The sequence below is a fragment of the Tamandua tetradactyla genome, chromosome 16, assembly GCF_023851605.1.
Source record: "Tamandua tetradactyla isolate mTamTet1 chromosome 16, mTamTet1.pri, whole genome shotgun sequence".
Classification (NCBI taxonomy): domain Eukaryota; kingdom Metazoa; phylum Chordata; class Mammalia; order Pilosa; family Myrmecophagidae; genus Tamandua; species Tamandua tetradactyla.
Window position 1 is genome coordinate 13,703,257 of NC_135342.1, and position 19,566 is coordinate 13,722,822.

The window sequence follows — 19,566 nt, forward strand, 5'->3', positions numbered from 1 at the left end:
CCCCCACCCCGGCCCATCAGCATCAGTCGCTGTCTCTTTTCTCTGTGATCTCTGTAAAAGTTGCCATAAAACTTTGAAATTCTGCCTGAAAAACACTGTCTTCCGCTGGGAAGTTGGGATTCAGGAGGAGGGAGCTAATGAGGTATCTGAAAATTGGGCAAAACAGACCAAATAATCTGGATCAGTCCCCTCTGTGCAGGGGACGCCCACATCCACCAGCCACACTGGAGGTCCGGCCCCGTCCCTAGCCACGCCCTCAACCCGCAGCCGCCGGTGTCGCTAGCCACGCCCCCATTCCGCCGCCACGGGTGTCCCTAGCCACGCCCCCAACCATCAGCCACCAGCTATTGCTCTACTTTCTGGAAACACAATAAGGGAGCCCCCTCACTCTGCCACAGTCAGAGAGCTGGGCTTGATGGGCGTTTTCTAAATAAAGCAAGCAACTTTCTCAAAAATCCTGAAATAGGGGCAGGGGTATGTGTGAATGAGGGAGGAAGGGAGCTCCAGGTAAAGGGCACAGCAGAGATGAGGAGATTCGGGAGATGACGGCTTTTTCAAGCTCTGCAAGTGGTTAGCATGAATGGAGTGTGAGACCCATGGGTGGTGGGAAATGGGGAGAGCGTGGGGGACCAATTATAAGAGACCTTGTCAGCCACTCTAGGAAGTTGGGATTTATCCGAAAAGCAGAGAGGAGCCTCGGGAGGGATTGTAGCATTGAAGGTAGGTATGTGTGATATTGCCTGATTGACAGCTTCTAAGGTGCCTTCTGGCTACCTGTGAGACCAGAGGCTGGGGAAGCAGGAAAGAAGCTGGGTGGAAGCCTGAAGTAGGGGGTAGTGACAAGGGAATGGCTTAGAGTGAGGGAAGACTGGCATAGCTTACAGGCAGGGCACACTACAGGAAAGAGTGGAGCATTCAAACGGAATAACCTAAGAGAATGTATGGAAAGGCTTTTCAGGGGTGGGCAGGATGAAGGGAAGGTGCAGTGCCCCAGCCCTGGCAGCAGAGGGGAGCAGTTTTCACCCCTGGGCTGGAAAGGGTGAGTGGAGAAACAGTTACCAGAAGCTGGTGAAGGTTGTGGTTGTAGTTACAGTATGGGGACCCCTGCACAGTAGGAGCTGTGCCATTCGTTAAAAGAGCAGAGCCACTGCCAACATACATCCAAGAGAGAAGGGGTTCGGGAAAGTGGACACCTCAACCTTATTCTCCTCCCACTCATCAGGTTTCTGAAGCTGTCTGACGGTCCCCTGACAGTCTAGAAGGTTCATGTTTTTTAAAGGCAGTTTTATTGGGATAAATTCCTACCATACAATTTTATTGAGATAAATGGATACCACTCAGTTCATCTAAAGTGTACAATCATTGTCTTCTAGTATGTTCATAGTGTTGTGTACACATCGCCACAACCAATTCTAGAACATCTTCACACTGAAGAGCCTTCACCATGTTATGCAGGCCCACGTTTCATGCTCTGGCTTTTTTAGAAGGTTCATTTTGCCCTCAGTACCAGCCAATCTGGGCTCAAGGAGGAGCCTGAGGGTCCCAGAGGACCAATGCCACAAGCCAGCAAATGCTGCGACATTTCTGCTTGGTGGGGTGGGGCTGGGGTAGGTATCCCAATCCCACCCTCCCACTTCATCCTATTGGCTGAACTCAACTGAAACTCAGAAGACCAAGGAGGTGACTAGGTTGGGTTCCTGGGCACAGAGCCCGTGGGAGAAAGGCTGACAGTGGATCTGGAGAGGGGGAAGGGCAATGCGATGATGAATACTTGCTGAGATTAAGGTGCCCGTGGGACATCCAGAGGAGACATCAGGAAGGGGAGATGTTCAGAGGATTTCCGCAGCTCAGGGTGGGGGGGGGGGGGTGCTGAACTTGAGAGACATTTGGGATTTGTCAGCAACAAGATGTCTTGAGGGATCCCAGCATTTAAGAGGCACCTGGGAGATGGGAAACCAGGAGGCTGTGGCATCTGGAGCCAAGAGAAGACAGAATTTCTCGAATGAGGACGCGGTCCACAGTGCCAGAGGCTGTTGGGAGGCTAAAGAGGTTAAGGAACGAACGTGAGGTGGTCCTTGGATTTGGGTGGAAGGAGGTTGTTGGCCAATCTCAATGAGAGCAATCAGAATGATGTGGGGTGAAGAAGGAATGAGAGCTTGTAGACTCCTCTTTGGAGAAATTTGAGGTAAGAAGAGGGAGGGAGGCAGCCGGAGGAAGGCATGGGATGTGAGGGCTGTTTCGGTTTGCTAAAGTTGCTAGGATGCAATGTACCAGAAATTTATGATGGGGATTTATTAGATGACAAATTTATGGTTCTAAGGCCATGAGAATGCCCAAATTAAGGCAACAAGAGGGAGTCGCCTACTCTGAAGAAAGGCCCATGGCATCCGGGATGCGTCTGTCACATGAGAAGGCACGTGGCTGGCAGCTGCTGGCCCTTCGCTCCCAGGTTGTGCTGATTTTAGCCTCTGATTCCAGTGGCTCCCTCTCTGAGGGCCTATGGGTCCCTGCCTGCCCCTCCAGGGACATCTCCCTGAGCTCTCTGCATCCTGAGGGTCCTCTTTTAGTGTCTCTGGGGCATTTCTCAGTCTCTTTCTGGGTTCTGTACTGGCTCTCTCCAAAATGCCTCTGGGAGTTTCTTTTCTCTCTCTCTCATAGTCTCTGGACGCTCTCGGCTTATGCTGTCCTTTTATCCTCTCACAAAGGACCCCATAAGGAGAATTAAGACCCCCCTTGAGTTGGGTGGGTCACATTTCTGTGGAAACAGCCTAACCAAAATGCCCCACCCACAATAGGTCTGCACCCACGAGAATGAACTGGAAGAACGCGGCTTTTCTGGGGGTGTATGCGAGATTCAAACCAGCACAAGGACTTTCCCCACAAGAGAAAGAATTCTGTAGAACAGGAGGGTCTCGAATACAGGGGCATGAGGGATCAATTGAGAACTGAAGTCTGGAGAAAATTGCCAACAGCAACTGGCAGACACAGAGAACCTGCTCTCCATGTACCATCTCATCAACTCCACCGACATTCCTATGAGGGGGTGCCACAATCACCCCCATGCCTCAGAAGAGGTGAAACAACTGGCCCCAAATTTTATAGTTCAGGAAGGGCAGAGGTGGGAGGGATGAGCTCAGGGTGCAAAGGGCACGTGGGACTCCCACAGGCATAAAAGCAGGGAAAGGTGCAAGTCTGGGGACGGGAAGCTGAGCAAGGTCTCAGCTCTCAGGGAGGGTCAGACCCAGAGTTTGGTACTTGGACAAGACAAGGGACATTACAAATGTCCATGACTCCACCCCAAACCTTGTAATTCTCATCTGGATACAAGGAGTTCTGTGGGGTCAGCTTCAGAGTGATTTCAGTTATTTGTTGCGGGGGACAGCAAAGCATAACGGCTTAATTTCTTGGTGCCTCAGTTTCCCCATTAGGAAACCAGGGACAATAGTTGTGCTAATGGTAACTATTTCCAAGGCCATTATGGGGTTTGAATGAATAAATGTGTACCTCAAAGGATTAGAAAAATACCTGGCACTTAATAATCACTCAATAAATGGAAAATAGTTACAATTTCCAGATATTCCCAGCTCCCTTGCCCCCTTTCTCTCTCTCTCTCTTTCTCTCTCTCTCTCTGTCTCACACTCACACCCACCCACACACACACACACACACACACACCACAGTCACCATCCCAGAGCAAGCAGCCTCAGGACAGAGAAGTGCAGAACGCTGCTTGTTCACCTGGCTTCCATTTGCTGAATAACCGAAAACCGGGTAGAAGAAATGAAGGGAGAGGAATATTTTCTCTCTCCCTCTCCGGCCCCTGGGATAACTCAATCCACTTTCCCCATTGAGTACCTGCCCTGTGACCAAAATGATCCAGACTGGGCTCAAGGACCCCCAGCCAAGAGGGGGGTCACGGTGCTGGAGGGTGAGAGGGGCGTGGTCACCTTGGGACTTGGGAGAAGGAATCTGTAGCAAGAGAGGTGCCAGCAGGACACCACGGAACTGAGGAGATTTTAATGGGGGAACATTAACAAAGGGGCCTGACAAGAGAGGGTACAGCACCTTGTGGCTGGCAAAGGTGGGGAGCTGTTACCCACCCCCAGCCTGCAGGACAAGATGTGGGGGGGGGGCTCCCGGAGTCTGAGGAGGGCAGCTGTAGGTCAAGGGCCACACAATAAGAGACGTGGCTTTGGCAGAGGGTTGCAGCCAGCCCTCTGCCCTGTCCGGTGGGGTCTATGAAGATAAATACCCAGAACTCATTCCCCAGTTTGCTGCTCGGGCCCCTACTGGCTGAACGGTATAGGATCCCACATAGAGCACAGAGCCCGCGGATGCAATCCATTAAATGACACTGGTGGGTGGCTGTGGGAAAGCGGACAGTGCCCTGCCCCCAAGATGCCATGTTCTAACCTCTAGAGCCTGTGAGTGTCCCCTGTATGGCAAAAGGGACTTTGCAGGTGTCACTAAGTTAAGGATTTTGAGGTGGGGGGGCTCGTCCTAGTTTTCCAGGTGGACCCTAAATGTAATCACAGCTGACCTTGTAAGAGGGAAGCTGGGGCAGGCTTGACTGCAGAGATGTGACCATGGAAGCAAGAGGTGGAGGTGACGAGGGGCCGCAAGCCCAGGAATGCAGGCGGCCTCCAGAAGTGGGGAGAAGCAAGGAGAGAGATTCTCCCCTGAAACCTCCAGAAGGACGCAGCCCTGCCGACAACTTATACGCTTATGACCTCCGAAACTGTAAGAGGATAAATTTGTGTTATTTTTACGCCTCTGAGTTCATGGTAACTTGTTAGGACAGGAAGCTAATACAGAGATTCTGCAAAGGCGCCCAGCCCAGCTCAGATCTCTCAGGACCTCTGTTCTTCTGTCCTTTGAGCATGTAGTGGATATTTTTCTGATATCTGGCTACTTTCAGACAGCTTCATTGTGTTTCAGGGGGAAATTTCCAGCCTTGTGAGTCCCGTATCTTCCAGACAGAACCCATAAAATTCACTTTCCAGCATTCTTTGCCGCTCAGGCATGGGCACGTGTCTTCGATGCCACCAGACACAAGCATGTGTCTTGAATCCGGAAGGAGTTCCTTGTGGAAAGGAGACTCAGTGTGGGACCAATTGAGCTGGTGAGCATAGTGGGAGAGGCTTTGTCTGACTCTGGGAGGTAGTAATGTTGCAAGGGAGAGCCCTGCCACTGATGCTGGTGGCAGGTGCAGTTATGTCGAGGTCCTGGGAGCAACGAAAAACAGGGGCTTGGATTTTACCTACTGGCAGTGGAAGCAATTTCCTTACCAGGTCAGCTCTGGGGGTGGTTTGCAGCTTCCTCTCTAGAAACCTGGCTTCATGTCTAATTCTCCATGGCCGCACCTAATGTTTCTGTGAGAGATTCGTATTCTTTTTAATAAATTCAATGTGGCAAACTGTATTTTTTCTGTATAATCTTTTCCATAGGAAGATTATACATTCCTACCCTTTGGAATTAAGTAGTGACATTGTGATTTGTCTCAAGCCAGGGAAGAGGGCAGAATGATGTGTGATCCTCCTGGGTAGGAGGTTGAAAAGCCATTGTGAGGTTTGCCACGTCTCTCTTCCTTCTGCCACGAAGACCCATAATGAGGTAGCAAGCATCTGCTCCAACAGCCTGTGGTCCCAGAGTGAAGGTGACATGCAGCCAGCTTGCAATGAGCAAGAAATAAGCCTTCATTTTATTAAATTGAGATCTGGGGATTGTTTGTTACGGCGGCATAAGCCAACCTAAGCTGACTGGTACACTGTGCTCCTGTAGGATCAGCCAGAGCCAAATTCTGCTGTGGGGTCTACCAAGAACCCTGGCAGATGCCGAGGGAATGGACTAGTTGAGGATTCTTAAGCTCAAGTCCACAGATGCCAAGGTCAGTGGAAGGGCTTCACGGAGTCCCTGAAATTGTGTACAAATGGCATATGCAGGTGCATTTTCCCTAGGAGAGGACCTAAAGCATTCATTGGACTTTCCAATGAGTCGGTGGCTTAAAAGACTTTCAGATTGGGATACTGGAACCAACTACTGGGGTTCAAATCCCTACCCCATACCCAGTGACTGGGTCACCTTGGGCCTCAGTTTCTTCTTCTGGAAAAATGGAGATAAAAATTGTTGGAAGACTAAATGAGGAAGTGTATGGAAAGTCATTTGAACACTTAAATTCTCCCTACTAATATTTTTATTAATAGTAATAAGATATGGGTTTAGATGTGAATAACAGGGATGAAAAATGATAGTGGTTTAAGTAAGGTAAGGATTTATCTCTCATGTAACAGTTCAGATTGATATGGCAATTCTATTTTATGAGGACAATCAAAAACCCAGGTGTGGGGCAGGCCACAGTGGCTCAGCAGGCAGAGTTCTCGCTGCCATGCCAGAGACCCAGGTCCGGTTGCTGATGCCTGCCCATGCAAAAATATATATATATATACAAAAAAAAAAGTGTGCTGATTTGAAATGATGATGTACCCCAGAAAAGTCATGTTTTAATTCTGATCCAATCTTCTGGGGACAAACCGATTGTTTAGGGTGGAAACCTTTGATTAGATTGTTTCCACGGATGTTGACCTGCTCAATTGTGGGTGTGGCCTTTTGATTAGATGGAGATGTGACTCTGCCCATTTAAGGTAGGTCTTGATTCATTTACTGGAGTCTTTAAAAGGGGAAACATTTTGAGGAACCTCAGATGTAACAAAGCCAACAGAGCCAACACAAGACCAGACGGAGACCCAGTGGTTTGACGATGCAGAAAGTAAATGCTCCTGGGGAAGCAAGAGACACTAGCAGATGCCAGCCACATGCCTTCCCAGCTGACAGAAGCGTTCTAGACCCATCGGTCTTTCTTGAGTCAAGGTATCCTTCTCTGGATGCCTTAGTTTGGACATTTTTACTGTTTTGGAACTGTAAACTTGCAACTCAATAAAATCCCTTTATAAAAGCCAACCCACTTCTGGTATACAGAATTCTGGCAGCTTTAGCAGCAACACCAGGTTTCTTCTAAATGATTACTTTGACATGCCTAGAGTATGTCCGCTTAGTCCAAGATGGTTCATCTCCATGACATCATGCCACACAGGAGGGTGTAGGGAGAGGGGGACAAAGGAAGGGGAAGGAATTTATGAAGTTTACAGTTTTACAAGTTTACAGCGCTAAGGCTGTGAAAATGTCCAAATTAAGGCAAGGCTATAAAAATGTCCAAACTAAGGCATCCAGGAAAAGGTATCTTGGTGCAAGAAGGCCGATGATGTTCAGGGTTTCTCTGTCAGCTGGGAGAACACATGGCAACCTCTGCTAGCTTTCTCTTCTCCTTTCATAAGGCTTCCCCGGGGGCATTTTCCTTATGCATCTCCAAAGGTCTCTGGCTGTGTGGTCTCTGTTGGTTCTAAACTTTTTCCAAAATAGTTCCCTGTTAAAGAGGTCCAGTAAGCAACCCCACCTTTAATGGGTGGAGACACATTTCCATAGAAACCACCTAATCAAAAGTTGCCACCCACAATTGGGTGGGTCACATCTCCATGGAAGCAATCAGAAAGAGCCCACCAAGCAATACTGAATGAGGATTAAAGGACATGGCATTTCTGGGGGTATGCAACAGCTTCAAACCGGCATACCTTGTATGATCAAGGTCCCCACCTGGAATAGCCAGTTGACCAAACCTGGGTCATATACCCAAGACCTAACAGAACAAAGAGCTGGCCTTTTGGTTTCTTCAGTGGGATTTGAGGTTTCATATTTTCCTAAGACATGCAATAGTGAATTCTCAACAGAAGAAACCAACCATTCTCCTAAACAAATGTTCACTGCTACCTCTGAGTCTGTTTCTTCATTTGTAAAAAGTGGATCACCAGAGTTCCTACCTCCTAGGTGTGCTTTGATGAGTAAGCAAGATAATCCACCTAAAAGCCTCAGCATAGAACTCAATGAGTTTCCTATCATTGACACTACCGTCGTCATCAACACCACTGCAACATCACTACCATCATCATCACCATCCTACCTCACTGCCATCACCACCATCACCATCACCACTTCCACCACCGTCATCACCACAACTACCACCATCATCATCATCATCATCACCATCACCACCACCACCACCATCACCACCATCATCACCACCACCATCACCACCATCACCATCACCACTTCCACCACCATCATCACCACAACTACCACCATCATCATCATCATCACCATCACCGTATCATCACCAACATCATCCTAGTTTTTATTAGTCAAGTCAATGTCATTTGTGGTAATAGATAAAATCCAACTTCTCAGTGGATTAACATAATGAGTTTATTTTAGACTGGTACTACAAGGAAGTCTTCCCTATGGATCCTCCCTCCTCTAGGCCCTTGAAATACTTTCCATTTGGTCACCAAGTGGGGGCAAAAGGGGTGGGGAAGGCAAATCTACTTCTCAACCATGTTTCCTTGGGTCTTAGAAACATTCCTCAAAAACCCCTCAATTGGTTCTTCCAACCGCGTCCTCATCCTCTAACCTTCCCCAAACTCTGAAACTTCCAGCCCTTTGGCTCCATTTTTCCAAACAGATCCCCCAATTCCGTAACCTACAACCAAGTCTCCAACTCAAGACCACCTGTGATGGTTGGTTCTGGTGTCATCTTGGCTAAAGGATGATGCCCAGTTTTCTGGTCATACAAGCACTGGGCTGACCATTGTTGCAAGGATATTTTATGGCTGGCTGATTAAATCATCAATCATGATTACATCTGTGGCTGATTACATTCGAGATCAACTAGGCATGTCTCCCACAACAAGATAATCCATTCATTTGAAGGCTTTTAAGGAAGAAGGGAATCTTTCATTGCTTCTTCAGCCAGCAAGCCTCTCCTGTGGAGTTCGTCCAGACCCTTCTTCATTGGAGCCGCCAGCCTCACAGCCTGCCTTACAGATTTTGGACTCTTCCATTCCCACGGTTGTGTGAGACATCTTCATAAATCTATTTACAGATCTCCTAATTGGTCTGTTTCTCTAGAGAACCCTGACTAACCTACCACTCAACTTCCCCAATTTCCTGCTCCTCGCCCACCTTCCCCTGACTTTCCAAGCATCTCTACTGCCCTCATTTCCTGACTCACTCCCTGTCCTGGTTATCTATTGCCACAAAACAAAACCACCCTAAAACTTAGTGGCTTAAAGTAACGATTTATTATTATCTCTTAGGGTTCTGTGGGTTGACTTAGTTCACTTTGGTTCGGTGGGTTGAGTTGGGCAGGCTTTGCGTGGGTCTCACACAGTTGCTGTCAGATGTCAATTACAGTGACCTGGAAGTTTGGCTTGAGGTTGGCTTTTGGCTGGAGCACCTACACGTGGGCTCTCCATGGCGCTTAAGCTTCCCCACACAGGGCAGCTGGGTTCCGAGAGGAAGTGCCACCCAAAGAGAGTGTCTCAGCATACCCAGGCTTACTCACACAGCTTCATTACATCATATCCTCTTGGTCAAAAGCAAGTCCCATGGCACAGTGGAATGGACAATGCCTTCCTGACCAAAAGGGGGGAAAAGAAGTGTAACAAAAAAGGTATCAATGTCTGAGAGAGTTCAAATAGAGTCAAGAGGCTACTCTGGAGGCTACTTTTATGCGAGCTTCAGCTAGATATTGCTAATTGCCATGGTTTGCCAAACCCCAACTAAAACCATCTCTGTTAATCCTAAAGAACACCCAGGGCTCTATCTGAAAGTCTACAACAGTTTCACATCTTAAGATTACTTTCCAGAAACCTACAACCTCCAGACGGTTCCTAGGCCAGATAAGTCCTAAAACCCAGAGGAGCCAGCCTCTCCAAGAACATCAGCTAGTTCCACCCCCTACCCCATAACATCAACACCCCTTTCCAACATGAAAAAGTTAGAATGGGCATAGCCCAAATACCCCTAAAGAGTGGGAGAAGGATCAAAGGAGAAGGAAGAGTTATAACCGAGAAGACAGGATTTAACATATCAGTATGACTGCTCAATCATTACATGCATATTTCTTTTAGTCTCCAGTGTTTTGGAGAAGCTAAAAGGAAAAACTGGAAATTGCGGAGCATTGCCATACCAAACTCTGAAATCTGTCCTATAACCACTTATTACGATGTACTTTGAAATGTATTGTTTTTTCATGTCTATTATATTTCACAATAAAAAATGTTAAAAAAAAAAAAAAAAGAAAGAAAGAGAGAAAGCAAGTCCTAGGGCCAGCCCAGACTCACCTTTAGGAGATTACCCAAGAGTGTGACTACAGAGGGCATCTAAGGAGCCCCCCACCCCTTCTATCTTCTCCAGCACCCCCACCCCACCCCCATTCTCTTAACTTAGGCTGCTCTGACAAACCCCCAGCCATTCTCCAAGCTTGAAATGTTCTTTTAGAATCAAAAGAGATGTTATCTCCAACAGTGCACAGTTGTAGGGAACTGGGGGGTCCTAATTTTCAATTCCCAAAGCCCTGGGCAGCCCCCAGCCTCACTTGCTATCTCTTTGCATCAGTTCCTCTGTGTCAGTCTGTCTGAATGTCTCCGTTTCTGTCCTTTTGCCTGTCTTTTTTTTGCCACTTTCCATTTCTCTCTTTGTGTCTTCTCTCTCTCTCTCTCTGTATATACATATATTTGTTTCCAAAAGTCTCCATCTCTCCCTTTCCCTCCTTTGTGGGGGAGGTGGTAGTGTGGTGCATGGGCTGGGAAGTGAAACCGCGTCTCCCGCATGGCAGATGGCAGGTGAGCATTCTACCACCGAACAATCCATGCGCCTTTTCCGTATCTCTTTTTTACCTTATTTCCTCCATTTGCCTAATTCCACAGCTCTCTCGCTCTCTCTCTGTTTTGCTTTGTGTGTCTTCACTCTCTATATATCTATAACTTTACTTTCTCTTTTCATCTCTGTTTCCAAATGTTTCCCTCACCCTTGTTTCTCTCTGTATGTGTGTTGGGCTGTATCAGCTCTCTACTGCTGGGTAAAAACCCACCTGAAAACCCTAGAATGAGCGGAGACTCAGCATCAAGGGATTGAGAAAACCTTCTCGACCAAAACGGGGAAGAGTGAAATGAGACAAAGCGTCAATGGCTGAGAGATTCCAAACAGAGTCCAGAGGTTATCCTGGAGGTTATTCTTATGCATTAAAGTAGATATCACCTTGTTATCCAAGATGTAATGGAGAGGCTGGAGGGAACTGCCTGAAAATGTAGAGCTGTGTTCCAGTAGCCATGTTTCTTGAAAATGATTGTATAATGTTATAGCTTTCACATTGTGACTGTGTGATTGTGAAAACCTTGTGTCTGATGCTCCTTTTATCTACCTTGTCAACAGACAGGTAGAACATATGGAACAAAAATAAACAATAAGGGGTGGGCCATGGTGGCTCAGCAGGCAGAGTTCCTGCCTGCCATGCTGGAGACCCGGGTTCGATTCCCGGCGCCTGCCCATGCAAATAATAATAATAATAAAATAAATAAATAATAAGGAGAACAAATGTTAAAATAAATTTAGTTTGAAATGCTAGTGATCAATGAAAGGCAGGGGTAAGGGGTATGGTATGTATAATTTTTTTTTTTGTTTTCGTTTTATTTTTTTCTGAATAGATGCAAATGTTCCAAGAAATGATCATGATGATGAATATGCAACTATGTGATGATATTGTGAATTACTGATTATATATGCAGAACGGAATGATCAAAATAGGAATGTCTGTGTTTATTTAGGTCTTTTTTGTATTTAAAATAAATAAAAATAAAAAAAAAACCACTTGAAAACCCGGTATCTTAAAACAACGGCATGTTATTTCTTGTGAATCTGTGCACTGAAGGAGTAGTTTTTCTGCTCCGCATGGTGGCTTGTGTGGCTGAGTTCGTTTTGGAGCTCAGCTGGGGCTAGAATGTATACTGTGGCTTCGCTCACCCGGCTGGCAGTGGGTGCTGGCTGTGGGCTGGGGAGCTTTGGGTCTTCTCTGCATGGCTCCCTTCCTACCTGCGGCTAGCCTGGCCTTCTCACGGCTCTGCGGCCACGTCCCGGGAGAGCCATAGCGGGTGCTGCAAGGCCACTTCCACCACACCCCGTTGGCCAAGGGGAGGGTAAGTCGATGCCACCTCTTGGTGGGTGGAGCATGTGCAGAGAGGGAGGGGAGGAATTCGGGGTGGCCATCCCTGGTAGGCTGATAAAGCCCCCCAAAGACACCTGTTCTAGTTTGCTAGCTGCCAGAATGCAATATACCAGAAACGGAATGGCTTTTAAAAGGGGAATTTAATCAGATGCTAGTTTATAGTTCTGAGGCCAAGAAAATGTCCCAATTAAAACAAGTCTATATAAATGTCCAATCAAAGGCATCCAGGGAAAAATACTTTGGTTCAAGAAGGCCAATGAAGTTCAGGGTTTCTCTCTCAAGTGAGAAGGCACATGGCGAACACAGTCACAGTTTCTCTCTAGGCTGGAAGGGCACATGGTGAGCAAGGTGTCATCGGCTAGCTTTCTCTCCTGGCTTCCTGTTTCATGAAGCCCTCTGGGAGGTGTTTTCCTTCTTCATCTCCAAGATTGCTTATGGACTCTCTGCTTCGTGGTGCTGCAGCATTCTCTGCTCTCTTCCAATCTCCTCCATTCTCCAAAATGTTTCCTCTTTTATAGGATTCCAGAAACTCATCAAGACCCACCCAAATGGGTAGAGACATGTCATCACCTAATCCAGTTTAACAACCACTCTTGATTAAATCACATCATCCAGGGAGATGATCTGATTACAGTTTCAAACATACTGTATTGAATAGGGATTATTCTGCCTTTATGAAATGGGATTTAGATTAAAACATGGCTTTTCTAGGGGACGTACATCCTTTCAAATCAGCACAACGTCCAAATCCTCATCCCCAGAATCGTGATTACATTAGCCTTATGTGTCAAAAAAGAAAAAAGAAGGACCTTGTAGAAGTGGTTACGGTAAGGCTCTTGAGATGGGGAAAGTACCATGGGTTATGCAGATGAGCCCTAAATACAAGGGAAGCAGAGGGAGGTCTGACTACAGATGAGCAGGCTATGTGACCATGGAAGCAGAGACTGGAGAGATGCGGCCACAAGCCAAGGAATGCCAGCGGCCATCAGAAGCTGGAAGAGGCAAGGAACGGCTTGTCTCCTGCAGCCCCTGGAGGATGTACAGGTCATGCTCACCTTGATTTCGTTGGCCCAGGCACACTGCCTTCAGACTTGTGGCCTCCAAAACTGTGGGAGAATAAGCTTGCCTGGCTTTAAGCCTCTACATTTGTGTTAATTCATTACGGCGGCAACAGGAGTCTCAGCCACTGTTTTTGGAAAGAATTCAGCATTGCTTCTTGTCTCTTAGTTCCCCCATATTTCCAATATTCAACTTTTTTTATTATGGTAAAATGCACATAACATAGACTCTGTGTTTAACCACTTGAAAGCGTGCCCTCCAGTGGCCTTTACTGCATTTATTGCACCATCACCGCTATCTAGTTCCAGAACTTTCCATCACTCCAGATGGAAACCCAGAGCCCCTGAGCAGGCTCTCCTCATTCCCCAATCTCCCCAGCTCCTGGAGACCATGCATCTGCTTTCTATCTCTGGGGACGCTGACCTACTCTGGATATTTCATATCATCGGAAGCACATGCTGTGTAGTCTTTTGTCACTGGCATCTTCCATTGACCATCACGACTTCAGGGTCCCCCCATGCCGCAGCCTGTATCAGAACTTCACTCCTTCCTGTGGCTGGATAAAGCTCCGTGCATGGCCAGACTATGTTGTGTTTACCTATTCACCTGCTGATGGACACCGTACCTTGAACGCTTATGTTCTTTTTATTTCTTTGCTGTGGCTCACTGGTCACAGCAGTTGGGGGTTCAGGGGTCTCTCCTGTCCCTTTGCCCACTCTTCCCTCATCTCTGCCTGTGACAGCCGAGCTCCTGCTGGTTTGACAGGGAAGGGAATGAAATCATTAAAGGGCACAGCCCAGGGGTCTCCGTCCCACTGGGGACCTCTTGGGGACTGTGCAAGACCTGCTTTAGAGCTGTCCAACCCAGGGGTGAGGAAATGGGGGTGCTTATCCACTGACTGCATCTGTTGGTGGGTGAGGGCTGCTCTGGGGTGTTAGGTCCCAGCACCTCCTGCCTTGCCCGGAGGGTGACTTCCGGCAGAGGCGTTGGCCTTGGAAAGCTGCTGTCAGGCCATACCGGACCTGAGTGAGGCCTCAAGAGCCTCTGCTGTGGTTACCTCCCAGAACGGGGCGCTTACTACCTCTCCTTCCTGCAGAGCCCCCCTCTCTCCTGGCTTGATGACCCTGACTTCCTTCTCAGCACCTCCCTGCACGCAGTTTCTGGTCCCTTGAGGGAACGGGGAATAGTCAGTTCCAGGCACCTCCTTCATCTCCTGCCACATCCCTGAGGGTTGAAGACAGGTCTAGGGGGGACTTCCAGGCGCACGAGGCTGAGGGAGACAAGGGGTAGGTTTCCCAGGGCTGAGAGGGGGCCTCGGGACCTCCCAAGGCTACTTAGCCTCTGTCTCCTTCTCCCTGCACTGTCTCCCTCCCAGTTCCCCTGCCCTCTCAGGGCAATTCTCTCCCCATAGGTGGGGGGAAGGAAATGTCAAGGATGATGGATTGAAAGGGGCACTTGGGGTCAGCAGAGGAGGGGCCTCAGGGCTGAGGGGAAGAGGCACAGAAAGGAGGGAGAGAAAGGCTACAGACACCCAGAACTGGGTGCAGAGAAAGGGGACCCAGAGGCTTAAAAGCCAACACTGATGGAGATGGAAGACAGAGAGAGAGAGAGGTCCAGGCAGAGAGAGAGAGATGGCGCCAGAGAAAACCAGAGTTTTCAACCAATCCTCCAACACACAAAATCCGAGAGGCAGACACCTAGAGAGGTACAGAGAGAAAGCCAGAGGTTAAAAAAATAAAAACACGCCCAGGGACAGACTTGGGGTGGGGGAGGGGGAGGTTGGGGTGGGATAGAGCAAGAGAGACAGATGGCAAGAAAAAGAGGGGCAGAGACAGAGAGATGGAGTCAGGGAGAGAGACAGTGACAGAAAGGGACAGTGAGGGAGAGAGAGAAACACGTTGAAAACGAGAGACAGAGACAAAGAGAGAGCTGGAGAAAGTAAAGAGAAGATGCCAAGAGAGGAGACACAGAGGCAGGAGAGAAAGTGGTAGAGGAAATGGATTAGGAGAAAAGGAGGGACAGGCCAAGGGAAACAGAGACTGAGAGAAACCAGGAGAGAGACCAGCAGGGGCGCTTGGGGTGTTGGGGTGGGAGAGGTGCCCACCTGTCCCCTCCCGCAGCCGGCTGGGAGGCCTCAGCCGTGGCTAATGGTACAGCTGCGGGGCGGGGGCGGGTGACAAATGAGCTGCAGTGATGGATGGGCCTGGCTGGCGGGTGCGGGGGCTGGGTGCGGGGAACCCACCAGGATAAATGTTTCCTTCTCCTGGAGCCAGGCCAGGGGGGGAGAAATTGGGGAGGAGACAGGAAGAGAGGGGAAGAGAGAGGAGGAGGCAGTGGCTCCCAGAGAAAGGGGGTGGGGAGGAGAGGATGGGGAGAGACAGAGACCATCCGGAGAAGGAAGACACCGAGATAGAGAGAAAAAGATGGAGGGAGAGACACATGAGACAGATAGACAACCACCCCAAGACAGAAACAGAGAGCCTCTTTTTTAAGACCCGCTGCACCCCTTAGAGACAGAGGGTCTTAGATCTGGGAGTGGGTGGGCCCCCGGGCCTGGGCGAGAGGTGGTGAGATGAGCACAGAGATGTTGATAAAGAGGGGAAACTGAGGCAGAGAGCCCAAGGGCCCATGACAGGAGACGGGAGGGAGCCCGGGTCCTTGGTCTCTTCCCCTGCTCCCCCGCCTTTCTGAGCTGTCTCTGGGGGTCTCTGAGGTGAGGGGTGGGGGCCTGAGAGCTCAGTGGTCACGATGGGGGCTCCCCAGATCTGCTGGTGGGTGGTCATATGGGGCAGCGAGGCCTGGGGTCTCCCTGCCTAAAAAAAAATGGGGTGGGTGGGGCGAGAGGGCTGAGACCCCCCCCCAGCGCTGGCACCCCTCCCCCACGGGAGGCTCACAACTGCACACTCACACACACACAAAGACGTGGGCCAGGCACTCACCCCAGGGACCCTCGGATGCCACGGGGGGCTCTGACACACTCACGGCCCACCTGCCCAGGCCTGGGGGGGCGCAGGGCCTTCAAGAGGGACAGCCTGGTAGAGGAGACCCTGGCTCCAGAGAGAGGACAGACAGGACGGTGTGTGTGAGGGACACAGAGACGGACCCCAGAGTTACTTCCTTAATCTGCTCTGAGCCCAGGAAGGAGCCTTCACCCCCCCCAAAACACAGCGGAGGGCTGGGGCTTTGGGGGATAGAGCTTTTTAATTAGAGAAAGGAAGGAATATTGGAAAGGGAAAAGGTGGAGTGTCTGGGAGAGAAACAGATGGGGGGAGTAAGGGGCAAGAGGCAAGAGGAAGCTGGCTGTAACCGGCCCCCACCTCCACCACCCCATCTGTCTGTCTGTCTGTCTGTCTCGCTCTCTCCCCGCCCACCATTCTCTCTCTCATGCACCACACACCTGTTCTCTGCATCTCTGCCTCTCCCTTTCTCATATTCTCTCTCCCCCCACCCACCGTTCCCTCTCTCCCCACCCCCTCCTGTTTGTCTATTTCTGCCCCCCTCCCTCGCTTTCCTTGGTCTCTCCGTGGCACTTGTGGTTTTGTCTTTCTCTTGGTCGCCCCCCCCAGCCCCTTTGGGCCCCTATTCCTCTGTCCACTCACACGTCCCCCCCAACTGGAACTGTCAGATAAGGCCACAGTGTGTGTTTTCAGAATCAGCTTGGCCAGGGCCCCAGCACGCATCCTCCCAAAGTGAGGCTGGGAGCTCCCACCCAGCGACCCCCACCCTAAGCTCGGGGAGGGCAGGGGACAGACAGAAGAAGAGCTTTGCATCTTTAATTAAAAAGAGATTTAAATTAATTTTCTGCTCCAAAACATCTTGGGGGGAGGGGTGTGTGGCAGTGATTAAGTGATTAAAGCCTCCCCAAGCACCGCCCCCAGCCCCTGTCCCAACCTCCAGTAAAGGGCCGGGGTCTCCCCGAGGACAGGTCAGCTTCGCCTGACAGCTTCAGGGAGCATTCACCCTGAGGGAGCCCCAGCACAGCGACCCCAACTCAGCCAAGGTGTCCTAACGGAGCCCAGCACGGGTGGGCACACTCTCTCCAAGCCCCTCCTTGGCCTCCTCCTCTCTGTGTCTCTGCCCCACCTTACGTCTCCATCCCCCCACTCTCAGGGTCTCTTTCCCACCCCCCCATCCAGTCCCTGTCTCCCTTTCCCTGGGTTCCTATCCCCCTCTGTCTGTGGGTCCCTGTCCCCCTCTCTCTCTGGGTCTCTGCCCCCGCCCCACCCCCCAGCCTGTCCTTTCATTCTGGGTTCCTGTCCCATTTCTCTTTGGCATTATCCCTCTGGAGCAGTGGTTTGTAACTTGTCTGGAGTCAAGTGCCCCTGTGTTAGAACAGAACGAAAATGATGGGTCATCTCCCTGGGAAAATGCACCTAAGCACTAAGTTCACAATTGTCCACATAATTTTAGGAGCTTTACAGGTCTCCCAACACCCATTTATAGACCCCCTCGGGAGCCTGAGAACAAATCCCAAGTGTCTCCCCCACCCCTGCCCTCCCTGCCCTCCACTGGTCTCCATTTGGTCTCTCAAGCACCAGGCACATTCCCACCTCAGGACCTTTGCACCTGCTGTTCCCTCTGCCTAGAGCACTCTTCCCTCAGAGCCCCACATGGCTCCTTCCCTCTCCCCCTACATGTCTCTACTCAGATGTCGCTCCTCTGAGCACTTGTCCTGAACAGCCTGTGTAAACCATCCTCCCTTCTCTGACTCTGCTTTGTCTTTAGGGCATTTGCCACCTCCATGCATTATTTTTACCTATACTTTCTTTATTTGCTTCACTTTCTCTTTCTCTCTCTCCATGCAGACAGGGAGTTCCTCGGTTCCCTGCTGTATCACTAGAATACCACCTGGCACATAGTAGGTCCTCAATAGGTTTTTGCGGCATGAATCTTTATCTTTACCTCCTTAGCTCGCCAGTTTCAAAGCTGTTGTGGGTCCCAGAGCCTCTAGGAGCCGGACAAGGACTATGGCTCGCCTTCCCGCCACACAGGAGACCAGGCACATGACACTGTCTTCAACACACTCCCCGAGAGCAGCTGGGGGGACTTCAGGATAAGAACCTTTAAAAGGCAGGGGTCAAAGATGGGCAGAGGAACAGAGAGACATCCAGACAGACAGACAGACACACACACCCAATACTCACCCTATTCAGGGACACAAACAGCACACACAGTCACTCGTACACAGAGGGGTGGCTGCAGACCTGGGCGCGTCAGTGTCCTTAGTTCCCGGAGGTGGGGGGGCGGTGTGCAGGGACCCGAGGGGGGGGCGGGGGGGCACAGGCCAGGGCAAGAAAAGAAAGTAAAATGCCGGGTCCCTCCTGCCTCCTCTCGGAGCCTCGGGGTCTGTCTGGCAATTAGAGAGAGACAGAGACTGATAAGAAGGGGGGGGGCTGGGGGAGGACTCGGACAGAGGGAGAAGGACGGGGAGCAAGGAGAGAGGGACGAGGGGGAGTGAAGGAGAAAGAGAGTCAGGGAGACTGAGTGGCAGAGACAAAGAGAGAAAGACCCACAGGGAGAGAAAGAGTGTGGAAAGCACGGAAAGAGAAGCAGGGAATATGGGAGAGACGGGAAGGCGAGTGGAAAGGCAGCAGGAAAGGGGCAGAGGCAGGGACCTGTGGCCGCCGGAGGGGGAGAGGCAGGGAAGACCCGGAGCGGGGGCGGGAAGCGGGGGAGGGGGGTGAAATGGAGGGGGGAGGCCGGGTGGGGGGGACCGAGGCACACAAGGCTCGGGGAGATTCAGCTACAAAAGCAGAACCTGGGAAGCTCCGCGAGCCCCCAGGAGAGGCCGGGGCCGGGGCGGGGGCGGGGGCGGGGGCGGGAGGGGGGAGGGCTCCGGCTGCTCCCCCCCACCCCACCCCCCCCCGCGGCCCAGGCCGCCGGCGGACAGTGGGTTAAGCATCTCTGATGTGGAACTTCCGGATGTGACCACAGAGAGAGGGGAGCTGGGGGAGAGACCGTGCCGCCAGCATCCCTCCCGCTGCCCCGACGCCGGGACCCCCAGACCGGGCCTGGGAAGCCCCCCACCCCTCCCCGCGCGGCAGCCACCCCCCGACCCCCACCCGGCTCCCGCCCGCCCCGGCCTCCCCGCGCCCCCCGCCGGCCCGGCCCGGGCCCCTCCTTCCTCTCCCGGCGCTCCGTCTGTTTGTCTCTGGCTGGTTCAATTCTCCCAGGACCCGGGGAGGGGCCGGGGGGGGGCCCCGGGGAGGGCCCTCGCACCCCTTCCCTCCCGGGGATGAGCCCCTGGCTGTGACCCCCGCGGGGGGAGGGGCGGGGGGGTCCATGCTCGGAGCCTCCGCGCCGCCCGGCGCCTGCCACTGACGGCGGAGGGGCTGGGGGGGCCGGGCACCCAGGCCCCCCGTCCACCCCCTGGCGTCGGCACCGCGGGCCCTCGG